This window comes from Muntiacus reevesi, chromosome X (assembly GCF_963930625.1).
Source record: "Muntiacus reevesi chromosome X, mMunRee1.1, whole genome shotgun sequence".
Lineage (NCBI taxonomy): Eukaryota > Metazoa > Chordata > Mammalia > Artiodactyla > Cervidae > Muntiacus > Muntiacus reevesi.
Window position 1 is genome coordinate 19,166,397 of NC_089271.1, and position 22,822 is coordinate 19,189,218.

The 22,822-nt window shown below is 37.8% G+C and overlaps 1 non-coding gene across 1 annotated transcript; it reads left to right on the forward strand.

Moving 5' to 3' along the window:
* The first annotated feature begins 862 nt into the window (after positions 1–862).
* LOC136154823 (U6 spliceosomal RNA) lies at positions 863–969 on the forward strand. Its single transcript, XR_010660533.1, has one exon. It is a non-coding gene; the product is annotated as a U6 spliceosomal RNA (small nuclear RNA).
* The last annotated feature ends 21,853 nt before the right edge of the window (positions 970–22,822 follow it).

Genomic DNA, 22,822 nt, shown 5'->3' on the forward strand with positions numbered 1-22,822 from the left:
GAACCAGCAGGTTTTCAAAAATTCTTTTCATGGCAATGGATAGGTTTGCAAGGCAGCTAAGAGAAACTTTCCATGTTTCTCTGAGGCCTGTAACTGAAAACTGCCATACTCTTAATTCTACCTACATTAAATTGACTAAAACAAATCATATGACTAAGTCAAACATAAGTGGATTGAGGGAGCATTGGATTGGCCCAAAAGTTTGTCTGGATTTTTCTGTAACATCTAACAGAAAACCTGAACGAAATTTTTGGCCAACCCAATACAATCTATACATGGTGAATCCATGGCAAGGGCGGGGAGGGAAAGACTTATAAACAAATAATACTATCTATCAATTCTGCTTACTAGTACAAAGAGAAATAAGAACGTGCAGCTAGCACTACTTTGATATGTTGAAGGCATTTTACTTTTTCACCTTCCTATTGGAGAGTGAGAATCTGAGTTTTGGAAATGTGCTCTCAACTCCAATGATGTCTACATTATTTCTACTTGACTAGACTCAGAGGGCCTGTGCTGACATCAACAGTGCTTACAAGGAATAAGGTGGGAAACAGGCTCTGATTTGGAGGTCCAGTAAGAATCCTTAAGGTTTGAGGCAGAGTTTGGGAATCAGGTAGTGTGTTTTCCTAGTTTTGATTTTCTCAAAACGCTGAGTGGTCTAATAAAGCAAGAGTCAACAAAAACATCAAAGAAAATTCTGAACTACTGAACAATATATCAAGGGTAACTTTTATCTTAAGAACAGTGAGGTCTGAGCCCCAAAAGATTATTCTACAAGATCCCCCCAAATCACCTGCAGCTAACAGCTTGAAACTGCTATACGACTGGAGAAAGAGTCTCCACTTTAAAATACAAAATAGTGCTCGCTTCGGCAGCACATATACTAAAATTGGAACGATACAGAGAAGATTAGCATGGCCCCTGCGCAAGGATGACACGCAAATTCGTGAAGCGTTCCATATTTTTGTACTGGCACAAAGACAGAAATATAGATCAATGGAACAGAATAGAAAGCCCAGAGATAAATCCACGAACCTATGGACAGCTTATCTTTGACAAAGGAGGCAAGGATATACAATGGAAAAAAGACAATCTCTTTAACAAGTGGTGCTGGGAAAACTGGTTAACCACTTGTAAAAGAATGAAACTAGAACACTTCCTAACACCATACACAAAAATAAACTCAAAATGGATTAAAGATCTAAATGTAAGACCAGAAACTATAAAACTCCTAGAGGAGAACATAGGCAAAACACTCTCCGACATAAATCACAGCAAGATCTTCTATGACCCACCTCCCAGAATATTGGAAATAAAAGCAAAAATAAACAAATGGGACTTAATGAAAATTAAAAGCTTTTGCACAACAAAGGAAACTATAAGTAAGGTGAAAAGACAGCCCTCAGATTGGGAGAAAATAATAACAAATGAGGAAACAGACAAAGGATTAATCTCAAAAATATACAAGCAACTCCTGAAGCTCAATTCCAGAAAAATAAACGACCCAATCAAAAAATGGGCCAAAGAACTAAACAGACATTTCTCCAAAGAAGACATACAGATGGCCAACAAACACATGAAAAGATGCTCAACATCACTCATCATCAGAGAAATGCAAATCAAAACCACAATGAGGTACCATTACACGCCAGTCAGGATGGCTGCTATCCAAAAGTCTACAAGCAATAAATGCTGGAGAGGGTGTGGAGAAAAGGGAACCCTCTTACACTGTTGGTGGGAATGCAAACTAGTACAGCCACTATGGAAAACAGTGTGGAGATTTCTTAAAAAACTGGAAATAGAACTGCCATATGACCCAGCAATACCACTTCTGGGCATACACACTGAGGAATCCAGATCTGAAAGAGACACGTGCACCCCAATGTTCATCGCAGCACTGTTTATAATAGCCAGGACATGGAAGCAACCTAGATGCCCATCAGCAGATGAATGGATAAGGAAGCTGTGGTACATATACACCATGGAATATTACTCAGCCGTTAAAAAGAATTCATTTGAATCAGTTCTAATGAGATGGATGAAACTGGAGCCCATTATACAGAGTGAAGTAAGTCAGAAAGATAAAGAACATTACAGTATACTAACACATATATACGGAATTTAGATAGATGGTGGCGATAACCCTATATGCAAAACAGAAAAAGAGACACAGAAATACAGAACAGACTTTTGAACTCTGGGGGAGAACGTGAGGGTGGGATGTTTTGAAAGAACAGCATGTATATTATCTATGGTGAAACGGACCACCAGCCCAGGTGGGATACATGAGTCAGGTGCTCGGGCCTGGTGCACTGGGAGGACCCTGAGGAGTCGGGTGGGGAGGGAGGTGGGAGGGGGGATCGGGATGGGGAATACATGTAACTATATGGCTGATTCATGTCAATGTATGACAAAACCCACTGAAATGTTGTAAAGTGATTGGCCTCCAACTAATAAAATAATAATTAAAAAAAAAAAAAATAAAAAAAATAAAATAAAATACAAAATAGCCTTTCTGCACCCTTAGTTTTATTTCCACCCCTTGCCCTATTATCTTAACTGAGATTCGAAGAGATATGATTTGCCCAAGGGCAGGGAATGCTAGTGTCAGAGGTAAAACAAATCTTTGGCTGAAGTACGTGGCTGATCCTCAATTATCATCAGGTTAAGAACTGCCGATAATGAGCATCTTGGAAGATTGAGGGGGAATTTTTAATTTTCCCACTGGCATTTGGTGGGTCTGGGACGATAGATGTCTTACAATGAGCAGGACACAGACATAAAACAAATGACTGGACTACACTCTATACGAGCTTCTAATGCCTTACCAGATGGTCACAGAGATGAAAATCCCATTTATAAGTATCTACACTTGGAACCTAACTCCTGTCACATAAAGTGTTTTTTTGCAAAGCATTAATTTGCTGAATTTTCCAGAAATGCAACCACTGCATAAACCAAAGGAAGACTATATTTTGTTTCATGAGTTTTCTTTGGAATTTTACCAGGTTTTCTTCATTTATGCTTCAAGAAAATCATATCCCTGAGGCAATGCTGTGTATGTATTTGAGTTACCAGTACAACATACCTGGATTGGTCTGCAGCTGTAGCTGTTGTATTCATACTGATTATAATAATACATGGAATAATAGATGCCTAAACACATACTGAAACATATTATAAACTACATATTTTTGTGTGGTGTATTATATGTAATAAAATACAGTTGAAACAGGTTACATGTTATAAAACACATTGAAACCCACTTGTTATAAATTACTTTCCTTTTATTTCTCTTTATATTACAATTGGTATGTCTACTGCTTTTTAAAAACTTATTTGTGTGAGGACAAGATTAAGATAACAGAGTAGGAGAACACAGGGTTCACCTCCCTCTATGAACACAACAACAACAAAAACTTACATATGGAGCAATTCTCTCTGAAAACAAACTGAAGACTCACAGGAAGACTCTTATAGAATCAAGGCTGTGGGAAAGATCCACACAGAATGAGGTGGGAAGGGAAGAGAAGCAATCAGGTAGGGACCTGTACCCTCAGGAGTGGATACAGAAGAAGAGAGGGATTACACAGGCTTGGAAATCATCCAAGGATATATTGTAGAGCAATGGGAATATAGTCGATAGTTTTAAATAACTTTAAATAGACTATAATCTATAAAAATATTAAATCACTATGTTGTATACCAGAAACTAATATATTGTAGATCAACTATACTTCACTAAAAACAAAAATGAAAATAATCATATTCTTTCTCTGTAATAACTGATTATGACAGTTGTGATACTCAGTTATAGTCTTTTGTCTGAGTTGGTGTTGAAATAACTAATAATAAACTTCTAATTCTTATAAAAAGTCATCTGCAAAATGGGTTATATTATATATGAATTTCATCTCATGGTAATAAAGTACAGTTCGGTTCAGTCTCTCTGTCATGTCCAACTCTTTGCAACTCCATGGACTGCAGCACACCAGGCCTCCTTGTCCATCACCAACTCCAGGAGTTGACTCAAACTCATGTCCATTAAGTCAGTGATGCCATCCAACCATCTCATCCTCTCTCATCCCCTTCTCCTCCTGCCTTCAATATTTCGCAGCATCATGGTCTTTTCAAATGAGTCAGTTCTTTGCATCAGGTGGCCAAAGTATTGGAGATTCAGCTTTAGCAATAGTTGTTCCAGTGAATATTCAGGACTGATTTTCTTTAGGATGGACTGGTTGGATCTCCTTGCAGTCCAAGGGACTCTCAAGAGTCTCCTCCAACACCACAGCTCAAAAACATCAATTCTTTGGCACTCAGCTTTCTTTACAGTCAACACTCACATTCATACATGACTACTGGAAAAATCATAGCTTTGACAAGACGAACTTTTGTTAGTAAAGTAATGTCTCTGCTTTTTAATATGCTGTCTAGGTGGGTCATAATTTTTCTTCCAAGGAGCAAGCATCTTTTAATTTCAAGCCTGCAGTTATCATCTGCAGAGATTTTGGAGACCCCGAAAAAAAAGTCTCTCACTGTTTCCATTGTTTCCCCATCTATTTGCCATGAAGTGATGGGACCAGATGCCATGATATTAGTTTTCTGAATGTTGCGTTTTAAACCAACTTTTTCACTCTCCTCTTTCACTTTCATCAAAAGACTCTTTAGTTCTATTTCTGCCATAATGGTGGTGTCAACTGCATATCTGAGATTATTGATATTTCTCCCAGCAATCTTGATTCCAACTTGTGTTTCATCCAGCCCAGCATTTCTCATGATGTACTCTGCATATAAGTTAAATAAGCAGGGTGACAATATACAGCTTTGATGTTCTACTTTCCTGATTTGGAACCAGTCTGTTGCTCCATGTCCGGTTCTAACTGGTGTTTCCTGACCTGCATACAGATTTCTCAGGAGGCAGGGCACGTGGTATTCCCATCTCTAAGAATTTTCCACAGTTTGTTGTGATCCACACAGTCAAAGGCTTTGGCATAGTCAATAAAGCAGAAGTAGACATTTTTCTGGAACTCTCTTTCTTTTTCGATGATCCAACGGATGATGGCAATTTGATCTCTGGTTCCTCTGCCTTTTCTAAATCCAGCTTGAACATCTGGAAGTTCAAGGTTCATGTACTGTTGAAGCCTGGCTTAGAGAATTTTGAGCATTAGTTTGTTAGAGTGTGAGATGAGTGCAATTGTGTGGTTGTTTGAACCTTCTTTGGCATTGCCTTTCTTTGGGATTGGAATGAAAACTGACCTTTTCCAGTTCTGTGGCCATGAATGAGTTTTCCTAATTTGCTGGCATAGTGAGTGCAGCACTTTAACAGCATCATCTTTTAGGATTTGAAATAGTCAACTGGAATTCCATTACCTCCACTAGCTTTGTTCGTAGTGTTGCTTCCTAAGGCCCACTTAACTTTGCATTCCAGGATGTCTGACTCTAGGTGAGTGATCGTGATTATCTGGGTCATGAAGATTATCTGGGTCATGAAGATCTTTTTTGTACAGTTCTTCTGCGTATTGTTGCCACCGCTTTTTAATATTGTCTGCTTCTGTTAGGTCCATACCATGTCTGTCCTTTATTGTGCCCATCTTTGCATGAAATGTTCCTTTGGTATCTCTTATAGGGGACTGGAATGCAAAAGTAGGAAGTCAAGAAATACCTGGCTATGCTAAGTCGCTTCAGTCGTGTCCTACTCTGTGCGACCCTATGGACAGCAGCCCACCAGGCTCCTCTGTACACAGGATTCTCCAGGCAAGAACACTGGAGTGGGTTGCCATTTCCTTCTCCAATGCATGAAAGTGAAAAGTGAAAGTGAAGTCACTCAGTCATGTCCAACTCCTAGCGACCCCATGGGCTGCAGCCTACCAGTCCCCTCCATCCATGGGATTCTCCAGGCAAGAGTGCTGGAGTGGGATGCCATTGCTAACTGGAGTAACAGAAAAATTTGACCTTGGAGTACATAACGAAGCAGGGCAAAGGCTAATATATTTTGCCAAGAGAATGCACTGGTCATAGCAAACACCCTCTTTCAACAACACAAGAGAAGACTCTATACATGGACATCACCAGATGGTCAGTACCAAAATCAGATAGATTATATTCTTTGAAGCCAAAATGGAGACGCTTTATACAGTCAGCAAAAACAAGACCAGGAGCTTAATGTGGCTCAGATCATGAGCTCCTTATTGCAAAATTCAGACTTAAATTCAAGAAAGTAGGGAAAACCACTAGACCATTCAGGTATGACCTAAATCAAATCCCTTACTTCAGAACTCACAAACAGATTCAAGGGATTAGATCTGATAGACAGATTGCCTAAGGAACTATGGATGGAGGTTTATGACATTGTACAGGAGGCAAGGATCAAAACCATCCCCAAGAAGAAGAAATGTAAAAAGGCAAAATGGTTGTCTGAGGAGGCCTTACAAATAGCTGAGAAAAGAAGAGAAGCAAAAGGCAAAGGAGAAAAGGAAAGATACACCCATTTGAATGCAGAGTTCCAAAGAATAGCAAGGAGAGATAAGAAAGTCTTCCTCAGTAATCAATGAAAAGAAATAGAAGAAAACAATAGACTGGGAAAGACTAGAGACCTCTTCAAGAAAATTAGAGATGATAGTAAAGAGGACCTACAGGATTATGTTATAAAAAGGGAACACTGAACTTGACAGGTTTGATAACCCCCTCTCTGTCTTCCTGCTGTTTCTTTTCCCCCTACCTCCTTAATTTTTGATAATTTATAATTGTGAATTAGTGAAATCAAATTCAGTGAAGCAACTCTGGTAAGAGTCTAGTTTATTCACAAATTAAATGTCAATAATTTTTCTCCTCTTAAAAATGTTTTTTACAAATGCTTTTTGGACCCCATTCCTTTTCTCCATGTTTTCCCTTCTCTATTCCATTATTATCTTACTCACTTCTTAGCCCTAATCATGTGTTATAAAGATCTTTCAGAAAAACAAGAACTAAACCAATAGAGAGGGGCTTCCTGGGTGGTGCTAGTGGTAAAGAAACCACCTGTCAATGCAAGAGACATACGAGACATGATCCCTGGATCAGGAAGATTCCTTGGAGAAGGAAATGGCAACCCACTCCAGTATTCTTGCCTGGAGAATTCCATGGACAGAGGAGCCTTGCGGGCTATAGTCCAGAGCATTGCAAAGAGTTGAATATAACTGAAAATGTGCATGCATGCACACAGACCAATAGATAACTCATTCTATAAAAGTATGAGTGTTTAACAGAGTCAGACTTTCTGGATTCTTATTTTATTCCTTCTATTAATCTGTTTGGAGTAGGAAATGGCAACCCACTCCAGTATTCTTGCCTGAAAAATCTGATGGACAGAGGAGCCTGATGGGCTACCATCCATGGGGTCACAAAGAGCTGGACACGACTGAGTGATTGAGCATTAATCTGTTATTGAACATTATATCTGATCTATTTTCTCTGACTCTGAAGTGATCCTATTTCTTTCTTACTAAATGTTAAAGTTTTCTGATTCTGTGAATTAAGACAATAGATTTGGAAATAAAGCACTCTACCTGATTTATCTATATAGGTATCTACTCAAATTATGTTCCTCTACATTAGCCAAATTTATTACTTGTGTTAGGTCATCGTAAGCACTGGATGAGAGGAGAATGAAAAATTAACAATTTCCACTTGGGTTTTCAGGAGCTTACCCTCCAGTTACATCAGTCGGCTCCATTTCTTAACCAGAAGAAGAAAGAAGACAACAATATATGTACACATAGCAGTGTACATATTAAAAGCCCACACATTAAAAGCCCACACACCAACACATCAGTTTCTCACACATTTTTTTCAGTTCTTAGTACCATGGTATGACATTTTCAGAAACTAAGTAGAACCTTAAAAAATATATAGGACTAAATAGTATCTCTACGTGTCCAAGCCCAGCACTTTGAACATGGATCTACATGCCATAAAGATACAGTTAATGAATTGAACTGCTTTCATTGTCTTTCAAATTGCAATTGCTTTGTTTTTCTGCTTGCTTGCTGTTCTGTGATTATATATGAATTCAGGCCAAAGACATAAGGTTCAAATAATAATTATTTCCTAAAGGATCTCAGTTCTGTCATATAATAAACAATGGGTTTATAAAGACTACCCATGTATTTATATGTCTTTGTCTGGAATTTTTGCCTTAGTCCAATTTATAAGCAAGAATTATGCCATTTTAACAGATGGTCGTACATGTAAATAACTAGACGAACAGGAAGAATTGGAAGAGTGATAATGGCATGCTCAGAAAGAAAAAGAAACAATTATGTAAAACAGAGAATAAGAAAAGCATCATTACCCTGAATGTACATGGGGATCACCTGGGGAGTTTAAAAATTCTATACAGTGATTCAAATTTAGACAATCTGGGGACTGACCTGAGTATTGAGACTTTTTGAAAGCTCACCAGGTGATTCTAAGATAAAGCCAAAGTTGAGACCTACTGCTCTAAACAAAACCTACAACTCAGCTCTATTGCCAATCATATTTTACCACATATTTAAAATAATTATATGATAGTTTTCTCAAAATGCAATTCTGTCAGCATAATAAAATATTCTTCACAGCTGTAGATGATAATATACATTTTCTTTTGACTAACAGTAATGTTTGATAGTTTTTCCATGATAATTTTACCATTTTACCAAGATAATTTAGGTCAGAGAACTATGATGTATAACGTATTTCTATCTTAGTTTTCAAAATATCTGACATGGACATATTTAATTAAATGCAATAAAAACAGGTACTTCAAATTGTCAGTGAGTTGCTAAAACTCTATTATTATGCAATAACTCTAAGATTGCATGTTTCTAACTGCTAAAAATTTTATGGACATATTTCATGCTGAGAGTTTAGGAGAAATTAAACAGGATAGCAGATGGTATCATGGCTTTCCTCAAATTGTTTAGATTACTGACACAATAATAAAGCAATTTTTTGCTTTTCTCTCATTCAGTTCAGTTCAGTCGCTCAGTTGTGTCTGACTCTTTGTGACCCCATGGATTGCAGCATACCAGGCTTCCCAGTCCATCACCAACTCCCAGAGCTTGCTCAAACTCATGTCCATTGAGTTGGTGATGCCATCCAACCATCTCATCCTCTGTTGTCCCCTTCTCCTCCTGCCTTCAATCTTTCCCAGCATCAGGGTCTTTCCCAAGGAGTCAGTTTGTCGCATCATGTGGCCAAAGTACTGAAGTTTCAGCTTCACCATCAGTCCTTCCAATGAATATTCAGGACTGATTTCCTTTAGGATGGACTGGTTGTATCTCCTTGCAGTCCAAGGGACTCTCAAGAGTCTTCTCCAACACCACAGTTCAAAAGCATCAATTCATACATTGACATGAATCAGCCATATAGTTACATGTATTCCCCATCCCGATCCCCCCTCCCACCTCCCTCCCCACCCGACTCCTCAGGGTCCTCCCAGTGCACCAGGCCCGAGCACCTGACTCATGTATCCCACCTGGGCTGGTGGTCCGTTTCACCATAGATAATATACATGCTGTTCTTTCAAAACATCCCACCCTCACGTTCTCCCCCAGAGTTCAAAAGTCTGTTCTGTATTTCTGTGTCTCTTTTTCTGTTTTGCATATAGGGTTATCGCCACCATCTATCTAAATTCCGTATATATGTGTTAGTATACTGTAATGTTCTTTATCTTTCTGACTTACTTCACTCTGTATAATGGGCTCCAGTTTCATCCATCTCATTAGAACTGATTCAAATGAATTCTTTTTAACGGCTGAGTAATATTCCATGGTGTATATGTACCACAGCTTCCTTATCCATTCATCTGCTGATGGGCATCTAGGTTGCTTCCATGTCCTGGCTATTATAAACAGTGCTGCGATGAACATTGGGGTGCACGTGTCTCTTTCAGATCTGGATTCCTCAGTGTGTATGCCCAGAAGTGGTATCGCTGGGTCATATGGCAGTTCTATTTCCAGTTTTTTAAGAAATCTCCACACTGTTTTCCATAGTGGCTGTACTAGTTTGCATTCCCACCAACAGTGTAAGAGGGTTCCCTTTTCTCCACACCCTCTCCAGCATTTATTGCTTGTATATGGCTGATTCATGTCAATGTATGACAAAACCCACTGAAATGTTGTAAAGTGATTGGCCTCCAACTAATAAAATAATATTAAAAAAAAAAAAAAAAAAAAAAAAAAAAAAAACAAAAGCATCAATTCTTCAGCGCTCAGCTTTTTTATAGTCTGACTCTCACATCCATCATGACTACTGGAAAGACCATAGCTTTGACTAGATGGACCTTTGTTGGCAAAGTAATGTCTCTACTTTTTAATATGCTGTCTAGGTTGGTCATAGCTTTTCTTCCAAGGAGCAAGTGTCTTTTTTTTTTCATGGCTGCAGTCACCATCTGCAGTGATTTTGGAGTCCCCCAAAATAAAGTCTGTCACTGTTTCCATTGTTTCTCCATCTATTTGTCATGAAGTGATGGGACTGGATGCCACGATCTTAGTTTTCTGAATGTTGAATTTTAAGCCAACATTTTCACTCTCCTCTTTCACTTTCATCAAGAAGCTCTTTAGTTCTTCACTTTCTGCCATAAGGGTGGTGTCATTTGCGTATTTCTCTCATTACCCAAATCTATGTCAGTTGAAAAATTAGTCATGTTAATAGCTAAACAAAATATTCTTTATATAGGAAGTCTTAAACAAAGGTCAGTGCAGTTGAGACAGTGAAATAGGTGTGATGTACGCAATTCTATTCCAGTTCACCCTTTATCGACTCACTGAAAGCTGCTGCTGCTGCTAAGTCACTTCAGTCATGTCCAACTCAGTGCGACCCCATAGACGGCAGCCCACCAGGCTCCCCTGTCCCTGGGATTCTCCAGGCAAGAACACTGGAGTGTGTTGTCATTTCCTTCTCCAATGCATGAAAGTGAAAAGTGAACGTGAACTCGCTCAGTCATGTCCGACTCTTGGTGACCCCATGGACTGCAGCCCACCAGGCTCCTCCATCCATGGGATTTTCCAGGCAAGAGTACTTGAGTGGGTTGCCATTGCCTTCTCCGCACTGAAAGCTAATACCCTATAAATCAATGATACTCATAATGTGGTCTAAAGCAAGCAATGCAGGCATCACTTGGGTGTTTGTTAGAAATGCAGACTCTCAGGCCCCAGCCAAACCTACAAACTCAGAATCTGCTTTTTAACAGATTCTTAAATAATGCACATTAAGGTTCACATAATCAGTGGCATGACCACTTCACCAAATTTTCCAAATTTATCAAGTTGTGAAAGAAAGTTTTAAGGAATAGTCTGGAATTTATCAGTTAATATATTCATCAATATATGCTTAGTAGCATTTTTAGGAATGTTCACTTGGTCAAAAGCTAAGGGTTAGAGAATAGCATAGACTTCTATGAATCTATCCTCTTTATCAACATATTTATAATGAAAAAATTGTGAATAATATGGAGTAATTTTTTAAATTCTCAAATGTAAATATATTAATAAAGGATATATAGATATATAAGTACACTCTAATGTGTATTCTTAGTCTTTGAATACAAATTGTATTTTTTAATAAACTTATAAATTTGGTAAATTTGACAAATTGGCCATTTGAGGAAACGGTCATTTGACAAATTAGCTTTAGCTCAAATGGCATTTGATAAATTGATTTTCAGGGATCAACCTGCTTCCAATGGGTAAAACCCCGCATGGCAAATATATCCATATTTCGGCTATACTTTATTTTTCTCACTGTGGTCTTAAAACCTCAGAAATAGGCTGATTAATATTCAGGCAATATTAAGTAGTGTTAAAAGCAGACATGGGTTTGAGTACTAGAGTCACTACCTATATGATCTTCATTAAATTATTTAACTTTCTAAGACTGTTTCCTAGTTCACAGGGCTATTGTGATAACAATACACAAGTCCCTAGTACATATTAATCATGCACTAATCCTTGTTTTAGTCCATTTATCTTGATTTTCATTTGTTTTCAGATGAAGAAAATAAAATGAGCAAAAGTCATGCTTCTACTCCATTTTATTTCATAGAGAAATGATTTAATCCAATTCTTCAGGAAAAAAAAATCGGCGAAGATGGTTGATGACCTGGGTCTTTTATCTTGTTTTTAATTTCCCTGGTTTGTATCTATGAATGCCTGCTCCAGATATAACATCATTTCTAGGAGACTGGCAGTCATTCTAGGGCACAGAGGATAGTGCTGTTTGCTTTAAGCACTCTCAGTACCCAATGACAAAATTTTCTACAGAATCTTTGCAAACCAGAGAATGGGCCAAATGAATAAATGGGTTTAAGGCCAATGGTGTGACTTAGGTATGAAAGAAAGAAATAAAGTGAAGTCGCTCAGTTGTGTCCGACTCTTTGCGACCCCATGGTTCATGTGATTTTCCAGGCAAGAATACTGAAGTGGGTTGCCATTTCCTTCTCCAGGAGATTTTCCTGACCCAGAGATTGAACCTGGGTCTCCTGCATTGTAGGCAGACGCTTTACCGTCTGAACCAACAGGGAAGTCTGGGGTCGGGGGTGGGGGGAGGGGAAGAGGCTACCATTTATAGGGAGAATTGATGTCAAGTTCACTCATTAATTATCAGGGAAACCAGCAGCTGGGATAGGCAGCAAGCATGGAGGCAGTAACTGATTAAGCCCTATAATTGAGACGATTGGATAGTCATCAGAGTGAAACAGGGACTAGTTGAGCAGGGGATATTCAGACAGTAAGAGAACAGTCATCTTGAGTGGCCTAACTGTACAGATGGGAAAACAGTGAAACTAAATTTCCTATCAAGGGGAAATAAAATTTTTACCTTCAGATAGCCAATAATATGGTAAGATCAGCACTGGTGCTTCCTTTAAATTAAAAGTAAATTATGTAGGCTCAGTGAACTGATACCCCTGTTCACATTTTTTTTTTTTTTTTACAATATTCTACATCAAAGGCAGAGGAGGGATTACCAATTCATGTTTACTCTTTGCTGGGTACATTACACAAGTCACATCATTTACAATGGCCTTGTGAAACAGATGCAAGCTATTGATAAGAAATTAAGGTTTGGGTTAAATGACTTGCCAAGGAACACACAACCAGAAAAAAATGAGCTCCAACCCAGGTTTCTCTGCCTCTGAAGTCCATGCTCTTTGTAATGCCCTATGCAGCAATAGGGGTTCCCTGGTGGCTCAGCAGTAAGGAATCTGCCTGCCAATGCAGGAGATGCAGGTTCAGTCCCTGGGTCAAGAAGATCCCCTGGAAAAGGAAATGGCAACTCACTCTAGTATTCTGGCCTGGGAAATCCCATGGGCAGAGGAGTCCATAGGGTCACAAAGAGTTGGACATGACTCATCAACTAAGGGTTCCCTGATAGCTCAGTTGGTAAGGAATCCACCTGCAATGCAGGAGACCCTGGTTCAATTCCTGGGTTGGGAAGACCTGCTGGAGAAGGGATAGGCTACCCACCCCAGTATTCTTGGGCTTCCCTGGTCGCTCAGCTGGTAAAGAATCTGCCTGCAATGTGGGAGACCTGAGTTCGATCCCTGGGTTGAGAAGACCCCCTGGAGAAGAGAAAGGCTACCCACTCCAGTATTCTGGTCTGGGAAATTCCATGGACTGTATAATCCATGGGGTCACAAAGAGTCAGACATAACCGAGCAACTTTCACTTTCGCTTTTTAGCAACTAAACAACAACATGCAGCTCTCAGGGCCTAAGGTATATTGGAGAAAGCCCATCTGATTTGTCATGGAAGCAAGGGAAATCATTAAGAGTTTTGGACCATCATCAGCTAAAATTGTGATCAAGCAAATTATTTTACCTGTATTTCCTCATCTACAAAATTAAGAACTAGATTACAAGATCTTTAAGGTATTCTGGCACTTCTAAAAGAATGTTACATTAAGTAACCTGGTACATGGAATACATGTCTTACTCATTTATTTAATCACTGATTCATTCGTTTGTTTAAGAATTCATTAATTTATATAAAAATGAACTAAACAATTGTATTTATTAAATGCCCAGGTTGTTTTCCTATACTGTGTACATATGGATAGCATCTGTGGTCAAAGGATGTTTTTTAAATGTTTGGGGAAATGCCAGCATAGATGGAATCTATCCTTAATCTGTAGCTACCAAGTATACAAAGAGCTAGTTATGAGAAGTTGGGTTGCTTATTAATCCTATGGTACTAATGAAGCTGAGATTTCTACTCAGAATAATAATAGTAATAATAATATCAATAACTAACATTTATTCAAGGTCTCTTTGGTGGAAAATGCTTTGTGTTCATCATGTCATTTTAAGGCTTACCCATCAAATGCTTTTTGTACTATTTTATAGATATTGATTGAGTACAGGAATCTGAAAAGGTAATAAGATACAGAAGGTAGAAAATATTTGTCTTAAAATGTGCAGCAGATTCTGTCTTGTTCAGTGCCAAGTCAAGGCAGAAGTATTAGCTGTATTATGATGACAAATGATGTATCTATTCAGCAGTGCTTTACCTCCTTTGACAATTGTCTTCTGATTCAACTGTAAAATGTTCATGTATTTAATATATGCATTTTGCTAGTGATATATAAAAACATTAATAATTGACTTAATCCCTGTTCAGCTGAACCCAAAAAACTACAGCCCTGGGTAAATTCATTTCTAAGGAACAGACAGCCTTGGAGTCAAAAGAAAAAAGTCACTCTTGTATTATGTCAAAATATTTAAAGCTTGAAGCTGCCACCACATTCCCTTGATGCAATAGCAGTCAGCCAGTTCCTGCCAAAAAGGAAAAAAAAATTAGTTGCACATAACAACTAACATAGCATTAAACATTGTACATTGTAGAACACATTAAATGTTGCACATTGCTACTCATGGAGTCAGCAGGATGAGCTGTGTACCTGGACTAACAAATTTCAGGTTTTCAAAGTAATGATTAGAGTTGATTGAGTATAACAAAAATGCATAGTTTGGCTGTGAAACTGAAGGCAGCTGCAACAGACTTTTACTTTATTTCCATTGGAAAAAACAATTTATGAAAAGTAGGACATAATGTAGAGAAGTTTCTTTTAGCAAAACCATGTATTTCTCTTCAACAGAAAAGGCCCATAGTGTGCACTTTCAGACCTTAAACACGTTTATCCTTTGTTGTTTACCAAAATAATGGTCATATGTACAGGGCCAGCTTAATACCTAAACAAAGTGGGCAAGCTCTCCATTAAAGACTGTGGCCTCCCTTTCCAAAACATTGCTCCCACCAATCTAGTGAAAGGGCTTGAATTGCACCAGTTCGCCCTTTGAGTTAAAAGAATTGATCTTCCATAGAGTGCCTATTAATGTAACTCCAAAGGGTTAAAATGTTAAATCATTAATAACCTTTATTCCATAAACTCAAATAAATTAATATGTCAAATTTAAAGTAAGACATAGAACATAGAACAGGTAAATTTAGACAAGAGAAGGGCAAACAAGGTATGAGGCCAAGTTCAAATGCTGCTAGCCAAAACAGGATATGTAATTTGATGGAGATACTCTGGCAGACAAGGGAAAGCATGAAGACCTATGATCCCAGTGGCAAAAAAGAGGCATGAAACAGGAGAAAGAAGGAAGATGGAGATGAACTGTATCTGTATTTCCAATTTTGCCTTAGAGAAGCACTGGCAATTCTGTTTGGATGCATCTATATCACTATATTTTGCTTTGCATATTTTTTAAAATTTAAACTGCCTCATTTGAAAACTCTAGCCTAATTTTTACATATGAGACACAGAATGAATAACTCATCATTATATTACAACATGCTTATGAAGGCACCTAAGGGAGCCGTTGGTTCAGAAGAAAGATAGCAAGTAAAATGGCATAGCTGCTGTTTTGAAGAAGAGATGAGGATGCCCTTTGGCAGCAGAAGTCTATTTTCTGCTGTCATTCAAGGGCACAAAGTAAATGCTTCTTGCTCTTGAGAAAGCCTTGGGGCTCTCTGTCAGCAGTTTTCAGGGGTATACCAATGGAAACCATGAAAGGGATATCAGATTCAGTCCCTACCTTAAAAAGTTCTTCCCACAGAGGACTCTGATACATCCTTAAAGATGTGGAGTATTTGTCAGCTGATTAAAGTTATTTTAAACTCACCTAAAGGGTGTTGTTTGATTCTTGCAGAAAGCTTTGTTTTGTGTGCTTGGTTTTGAGTAGTTTTCTATTATAAGTGAAACAGAAAATGACATGTATTAATCATGGCCACCCTGGCAAAACAACACAAGAAGTTGTGCTAGGGAAAAGTATTATGGGGAAAAGTATGAAGGGTGACAAGGAAAGGGCAGTCAGAAATGCACCATTTAAATGTGACTATCTTTTTAAGAAACAAAAAATCCACAGGTCATGAAAATATGAGTTTTGCAGAATATCTCTTATATTGGGGAGCAGGTCAACAATTGTTAAGGCATTAATTTAAAAGGCACCCACTGAAAGTGAGTGAGGACCTAGTAGCTCAACTGTCAATAGCACAGAGTTTCTGGCCTCCAGAACAGAAGGTCCTCCACGGTGACCACCTCCCCTTTGCTTTCCTTTCCAAAGATATGAGTTTTATCAGGTGTACTTGAACTAAGGGTAGAGAATTCGTGAAACATATGGAATTGATAGCTCTATAGTTTTTCTGTTAATTGCTTTTCAATCTTCTTGAAATAAGAATGCTAGTAAGAAATTTCTACCATTTCTTTGCTCCGTGTAGAGTGGGAATTTAATATTAGCCACTAAGCGGGACATTGGCCTAGAGAGCCTTGTGAGAAGGGCACTCCAAGTACACTTTTTACCATATGTAATTTTTATCCATGTTTTAATTTAGATACCTTAAGTCTTTCTGGAGCAAACCAGAGAAGGGAGGAATCGAGGAACAGAATGAAGGAGGAAGGGACGAAAAAAGGAAGGAAGGAAAGGGAGAAGGGAGGAAGAGAGGAAAGAAGAAAGGGAAGAAGGAAGGGAGATGTGATCACAGGAAGAAGGAAGGCTAGGGTATCATAGGTTAACCATTTTACCTGTTTTTCAATCCAATAATTTAAATGGGAGGAAGAAATTCCACACAAAGGAATAATTCCAATGATAAATAGCACCCTAAACCAAAAAAGGGAATTAGGATCTTATGCTCTAATGTTAAAAATAAATGCCCAGTTCCCTATTTGATTTCCAGTTGACGCATGTCTCAGATCAGGTTCATAGAAGCAGAGCCTGAGGCAGAAATTCTTGTGCAAGTGATTTGTAGAGGGAGTGCTCTCAGAAGGGTCCTGTAAAGAAGTGAAGGAATCAAGATAGGGCGGGGGAAAGCTAACCAAAGATGTGGTGGCAACAGGAGATTAAAATCTTCTTGATCCCCTGGGCAGTTCTAAGGGTTGAATTTCACCCGTAACAAGACGGTCAGGCTTTGATACCTCAGTTCCAGTCAGTCATTGACCTCAGGCTGTCCCCTGCCCCACAGGGAGGTATGCTGGTCTCCCAGGCAAGGCAGGTCTCCTCTGCCAGCATCAGTCCCTTCTAGAGAAGTGCACAGCTGTGAGCCTTTAGCAGGCAACATTCACAGCAGCTGGCAAATGGATGCATCAGTTCAGTAAAGAGGATCTGAATGAGGCAGCATCCACCACAACCCCTATAATACCAAACAACTAGATGGGTCAAAGGGTCTAGAGCAGTTAAGGACAGCCTCATCACAGGAATCCTTTTGGAATAGTGCTGCTACCTAATTTCCAGGACTCTTATTTGAATCCTTATATGGGAAAATTTCTGACCAAATTATAGGAGCTATAGTATATAGTATGGCATTTTCCTATTAACCACCCTCCTACAGCTCATGCTATGGAAGAGGCCCCTAACTGCAATCCCACAGGCATAATCTTAACAATTACTTGCCATAAGCCCTATCAGAGGAAAGCTCAATAAGGATATGAATATGCCTTGAGATGGGCTTCCCAGGTAGCTCAGTGGGTAAAGAATCCACCTGCGATGCAAGAGATGTGGGTTCAATCCCCTGGTGGGGAAGATCTGGAGGAGGGCATGGTAACCCACTCCAGTGTTCTTGTCTGGAGAATCCCGTGGGCAGGAGAGCCTAGAGAAGAGTCTGAAGTGACTGAGCGAGCGTGCATGCTTTGAGATCCCTTTTACCGTAACCAAGTTGTAAAAGCAAGGGTGTTCTGTTTTTGTTTTTGTTTTTTCCTAACAGACTTTATTTCTGGAATGAGGGCTAGCATTTACAATCCCTGGTTTATATTGTATCTTCAAAGTCTTTTTAAAAATGTTGAAACTAAGATTGCGATTTGATTTCTCTCCCTCAGGCCCCATATTCCCAATTCTGTGTCTTTCAATGAGAGACTAATTCCCCCCACCCTTCTCGGTGGGCTGCTGCTGCTGCTGCTGCTGCTGCTAAGTTGCTTCAGTCGTGTCCGACTCTGTACGACCCCATAGATGGCAGCCCACCAGGCCCCGCCGTCCCTGGGATTCTCCAGGCAAGAACACTGTCTCAGTAGGCAGATGTCATTAATTTTGTATCTTCTCTACCTTTGCTTTTTCTTATTTGCCATGTAAAATTTTAAAAAGAAATTTTTAGGTAACTGTGGAAAAGGTACGAGGAAGACTATCTTTGTTTAGTTAATCCACCTTCTCAATTCTTAACAGTCTCAGATACTTGTTGCCATGTTTTACTTATTCTTTAATTTACTCTATTTTTAAAAAACTGTTAACAGTATATTTTGGCCTGAAGTGGTCCCTTGGCTGAAATGCCAGCTGCTAGCTCTATTTCTGGCTTTAAAAACAAAGTCCTGAATATTTAATAACTAAAAACTAAAACCAGTTGCCATTCTACTCCAAACCAGCTAGCCTAAAGGAAGAAGCCTTTCCATAAAAGAAGAATGGTAAGCAACTTCTAAGATGGGCCCAAATCATCCATGGCTCCTCATAGCCTGCAAGTTTCTGTAATCTGGCGCCCCCCCCAAGAGTGGGCTAGACCTAATGTCTAATGTCTAATGAACAGAATATAGAAAAAGGAATGGGATGTCACTTTTGAGACAAAATTTCACAAAAATTCTTGCTTGTCTTCTCTTCCTTTCTCATTCTCTCACTTGCTCTGAGAGAAGACTACTGCCATGCTATGAAATGCTCTATTGAGAAGGAAATTAGGAAAAATTAGTGGACTTGGAAAACAGGTAGCTCTCCCAGTCGAGCCTTGAGATGACTGCAGCCCCTGCCAACATCTTGATTACAGTCTTATGAGGAGCTATGAGCCAGAAAACCAAACCAAGTCATGCCTGGATTCCTGACCCATAGAATCTGTGATATAATAAATACTGTTTTAAGGGGTCAGTTTTTGGAGTGATTTGTTATGAAGCAAAATATAACTAATATTCAAGGCTTCAGTAATTTTTTTCTGTTTAAATTTGTCCCAAAACCCTCTTTTATTCTTAAAATGAAGAAAATATGTACAACACAGGTATTTTTGGCAGGTGGTGATATAAATGTTGACAGTGATTGACTATCTGTATTTAAATTACCATCACTATTTTCATAAGGCATATAGGATTTTCATGTAAATGCATGAAGAAAGAGCCTAAATTTGATACAAAAAATTTCTAAAACATGAGTTTCTGAGCCCTTTTGCCTAAAATACAGATTAAAGCAGTGCTTTTTTATGCCATCTTAAATTTCAGTGACTTTGGTTTGTATTATTACAACCTTTGAGCATCAGTAATAATATATTCATTTTTTTCTCAAAGACATCCTGATGAAGCACTAAGCATTTTCACAATGGCAAAAAAAAAAAATCAAATATTGCTGAAAAAGAAATCTAAGAGGCTAAAAAGAAGAGTAGTAAGTAGAGTAATTACAAGTCTTACATACCAACTATCTTTATGTTGTCTATCACCATGTGGCAAAAGATAGGTGTTCTTGTGATATTTTGGAAATTCTTTTTTGAGGGAATTTTAAATGCATGGTTCTTCAATGTTAGCTTGATATTTAACAATAATGAGGAAAGGCTTGTTGAGTAATTTTGGAATTTCTCTAATCCTGGTTTCAGCCACTTAAGAATCAGATATGGATATAGTCAGTAATAGTCTCTAGCTATAGAACTCAGACCTGGCTACTAGATTATTTAATCCCCTTCAATATACAGTTATTTCAAAATCAAAAAAAGAAAATGACTCACTTTTAAGAAAAGGACTCCAAAAATGAAAGTGTTCATGCATAGGCTAGCTCATCTTGGGTCTTTAGCTAATATATTCACTAGATGTCAACAAAGTAGACATAACTTAAAATTGTATGTGTAATAAAAAGAAACAAAAGCATGAAAAATTATTCATGCATTCATTCATTCAACAAATAGTTCTTATGCATTTCTATGTGTCAGTATTATACTCAGTGATGATATAAAACACAAAATAATATACTATAGATTTCAAAATCCTAAAGAACTAACAGTGAGGATGAGAGGATGAGGAGTAGGGCAAATAAATGTACAAATAAACATTAAAAAGGCAAAAAGAAGGCATAGACCACCTTAGTGGCTTTCAAATGGCAAGAAATAGGTTTTATTTAATAACTTTATGATTAATAATTTCTGACAAAATGTTCTGCCTTAAGATGAAATAAACAGGTAAGTAAACTAGTATCAACTTGTTGGAAATTTTCTACAAATAAAGTAGGTATATTCGGTTGAACACTATTATGTCTATGTACTAGAATTACAAAACATGAATAAGATATTTAAACAGAGACCTACAATTTTAAATATGGACAGGTATACACAAGTACTTATACAACACCAAAGAGGAAGTTTTACTGAATGGGAAGCAATTATCCAAGTAAATGCATATGTTGGTTAGGGTGGCAGGGTTGAGAGCATTCTAGAAAGAGTTGACAGCATGAGCTAAGCTTCAAAAGCAATAAACAGTACGTTATGTCCCAGGAATCTATGCCTGTCCAAAAAACACAAAATTCTCCAGTAACCCTGGCAAGTAATTTTCACCAGTTAACCAGGAGGAGTTAAAATTTTATTCTAAAACTTCTTTTAGTCCCACATAGCTGTTAGTTTATTGTTTATGTTGAAATTTATCATAGTGAAGAACTATACATAAATTTCATGCAACTCTGAGGGGTTCAATCATTTTCAACAACTCTTTTGTTATATCCATAAAGTCTTTAATTACAAAACAATTCCAAAATTGTAGATCACTATTTATACTGGGTCAACAACTCTCTTTGAATCTTAGAGGAGACAAACCAGGTAAATATCACCCATGGAGAATACTTCTTTGGCAAGAGTTTTTTGTTTTGTTTTGTTTTAATTTCTGGATGTGTTGCAAGTTATCCAGAATTTCTGAAAGCACTTTCCTTATCCTACTAGAAAGTATTGAGATTGTACTCAAGACCTGTACTTTTCTAAGGCAAAAACTGCCAGTTCAACCCAAAATATATTTCCTTAGCTGCTTGATTATTTCTCTGGCACAATATATTTTATCACGGCCTTTCAACTTTTAGGCCACACTTGGCAATGCTGTGATGGGGACTGACTTTCTGTGGCCTTGCATTTGACCCAACCCAGAGAATAATTTCATGCTGAGAAATAGAAGACATCAGTGGAACATATAAATGCAGTATGATTTAAATCCCCCAAACACAGTAGTTATAAAAATTGCCCTGTTTGCTAATCAATTTATTTTTGTCACCACTCAAAAACATTATTTCTAAACAATTTAGTGAAAAAATGGTTGAACATACTTTTTATTACTCATGAATTTTCTAGTAATTTATTTATCTGCTATAGAAAGATTTCATTGTTAGTTTAAAACATTTTACCTGTGTGTGCATGCTAAGTCGCTTCAGTCGTGTCTGACTCTTTGTGATCTCATCGACTGTCGCCCAGCAGGCTCTTCTGTCCACGGGATTCTCCAGGCAAGAATACTGGAGTGGGTTGCCATGCCCTCCTCCAGGGGATCTTCCCAGCCCAGGGATCAAACCTGCACCTCTTACGTCTCCTGCATTAGTAGGCAGGTTCTTTACCACTAGCACTACCTGGGAAGCCTTTTAGCAGTAGACAGCAAATATATACCATTTCAAATATATTTTCATTAAAAATAGTGTTGTAATTTACAAATTTTAGTGCTTCTCCACTTCCTTAATTAAGAAAAGAGGCCTATGTGTACTTTAATAACTTATAGCTAATTTAATTACTAGTATAGTTTATGGAATAAAAAATGAAAAAAACACTGCTGAGTTTCTTTTTAAGAGTCACAATATTAACCTTTAAAATTGAAGATGTCATATGAATATTACTGATCTTTTTACTAATCTATGATGCTTAAGTTTATAGGAAACAAACACTGCTAGTCCTACATTTATTTTCCCTTTTGACCCTCAAGAAATCTGGAACAGAAATTTTATGAAATTTATAGAAGTTCAATTTATGAAAGCTTTGGATCTAAACAGGAGGGAATCAAAGTAATAATAATAAAGATAATGTATTTTAAATGGGATTTTTTTTCTTCTTGGGATGTAATAATAAAACAAGCAACAAAATGCTACAACAAACGATAGTAATGTTTAATAAAGTATTACGCTTAGATTTAATTTTGCATTATAATCTCATTACTATAAGTGGATGAGAATCATTTAGATAAGAAGTAAAATTTAATTTCTTTTTCCATTTGAGTTTTTTTTTAAAGAAGACTTATAGATTTACTAGAAATCAGGGCAAAAAAATTATAACAAAATAAGAATGCTTTCTATTATATTTAATTGCAAATTATTTTACTATGGATATGACAGATTATA